Below are 2,612 nucleotides of genomic sequence, written 5' to 3'. Positions count from 1 at the left end.
CTCTAATCTTACACTGCTAAATTAGATATGGCTAGCGCATATGGTCCTCGTGTAGCCTTGCGCGAAATTCAAACAAACAAACAAAAAAAAACGTACCTTCTGTAATCTAAGTGTTTTATTCGACTTTTTTTGTATTAGAAACCTGGAAAAAAAGTCAAGAAGTGTATAAACTTATCCAGCGTAAATTACAAAATGAAAAACTACAAAGTTTTTGTTTCGAAATAACTGGTTCCCTGTTGCATGACATCTTTTGTTGTTTTCTGTTCCAGTAATCTCCAAGTCATTTTGATGACTGGTTTTGGTATTAAGAACATCTGTTTTTTTTTGTTTTTTTTACTCCTTGAATTTAGGCTTGTGCATACAAGATAGGAGAACTGAAGATAAAAGAACTGAGAAAAAAAGCGGAAAAAAGAGCTTGGTAAGAAAGTAACTAAAGCTTATCTGTACCTACGTTTAACAGTAAAATGTTTCTTTTGCTGAAATCTGAAGACTAATAATAAAATTACACTTTTTTTAGCGTGAAAGTTCGTTCCGAGGCAAAATGTTTTTAAGTTTTGGTTTCTTTTCTCTTATTAAAATGAATACTGTTTCCTGTACTATACCAGTCTCTTTCTAATGATATATAATTCAATCTTGTTTGATTTCTTCGATAATCACTAGTGAATAAAAACTGTAAAATATGGTGTCTCTGTGTGTGTCACTCTTCCTACATCGTTGGTTCGCCAACTACTAAATGATACCAACCTTCTCGGTCCCGAGATTTGCACAAAGGTAAATCTTTTCATCCCACCCCTTGGGGAACCCGAAGATTTTTTCCATAAGAAACCCTTCTCCTAAACTGATACACTCACCAACTTCTAAATGGTACCAAACGAATCGTCTCGGCCCAGATGTTTGCACAAATATAAAACGTTTCACCCAACCCCTTAGAGAACCTGGGTATTTTGCGAAAACACTTTACGCGGATTCCCCGAAAGTGGACCCCAAATTTGTCAATGATTTACATTAGAGCACGAAAATAAATAGACTTACTAATTACCATTCGGCAATGATCATTAAACTGAAAATGTGCAAAATAGTTGTTCAAGCATTAAGTTTGAATTATAGTGGCTCTGTAAATGTGGGACATAAGCAAACGATTTCGCAAGTTTATAATATATGATTGGTTTTGCGAAGTTATGAAACGATTTACAACAAAATAGGAATTAATGAATCCCACATTTGACATCATTTTATTGTAGACGGCTTTGAGACCACTTTCTTACGGATCGGGACTTTGTTATAGATCGTGGTATAATTTCATTTATTTTGCCCATCTATTTTATGAAGGTTATACTTATTCCTATTTGACTCACACTAAAGTAAATATAACAAATTACCGTTTATGTCTATATCAATAAAATATAGATATAGAACTAGGTTTGTTTCTTACTAGCAGTATATTACATTCTTCTTTCGCTGCTCTTAGTTTATTCATTCTCTCTCACACCTACATGGCTTTTCTTTTCTCTTTGATCGCCTTGATAATTTGTATTATAACTTTCATACTCTTAGGGGTTCTTGTAGCTTTCAAATCCGCTGAACTTAAAAAGGTGGCCGGCTCCTCTAATAATTAAGTGCTGTAATCCCTTAATTAATCCCTAAGAGACAGACTAAAAATTCGGTTGCTTCCTGACCTTTTTTTAACCCCAACCAATTCTTACATAGTTCCACTGCATACATTGTAGATCATGTTTGCCCTATTTCACCTTCATGTTTTGTGTGTGTGGGCATTTGCCTATATTTCTTTCTAATAATCTGTCACGAGACAGACATTCTGGTCTTTTGTTATTGCTCAGAAAATCAAACTGGTTTATGTTTTTATTTGTTTGTAGTTGTCTTTTTTAAGAGGGATGAAACTTTTAATCAAAACAAACTCAAGTTTGGTAAAAATACTAGATGACATTTTTCAAAATCACTATTATCCACATTAGATACAGTTAGCACTACAATTATATGTTCGTCTCTCCCAAAACCTTTTGTCTTATATTTTTCTACTAAAGCTTTCAGGCCCGGCACGGCCAATTGGTTAGGACGCTCGACTCGCAATCTGAGGGTCGCGGGTTCGAATCCCCGTCCAACCAAACATGCTCGCCCTTTCAGTCGTTATAATGTGATGGTCAATGTCACTATCCGTTGGTAAAAGAGTAGCCCAAGAGTTGGCGGTGGGTGGTGATGACTAGCTGCCTTCCCTCTAGTCTTATACTGCTAAATTAGATAACCCTAAGACTTTTTTATTCTGTCGAAAGACTAAGTTTTCTGTTACAATTGTACAATCATATATAGTAATGCCATAATTTTATCCAAGAGTAGAAAACATATACCCACTAATATTTCTAAAGACGAAAGTGAAGCATTAATAAACTTACAAAAACAAATATATAGTTATTATAAAACCTGATAAAGGTATTCATATTCTCATACGGAATAAAAGTGATTATGTTGGAAAGGGGTTAAATATTTTCGACGAAAAAGGTGTATAATATTGGAGACTTTTTGTGATTTTCCAAAGTTAAAAATAACACAGGTCTGCGATGGTTTTATTGTCCTGAAATTTGTATATGTTCTACAGT

The sequence above is a fragment of the Limulus polyphemus genome, unplaced genomic scaffold, assembly GCF_000517525.1.
Source record: "Limulus polyphemus unplaced genomic scaffold, Limulus_polyphemus-2.1.2 Scaffold538, whole genome shotgun sequence".
Lineage (NCBI taxonomy): Eukaryota > Metazoa > Arthropoda > Merostomata > Xiphosura > Limulidae > Limulus > Limulus polyphemus.
This window is presented reverse-complemented; position numbering follows the sequence as displayed.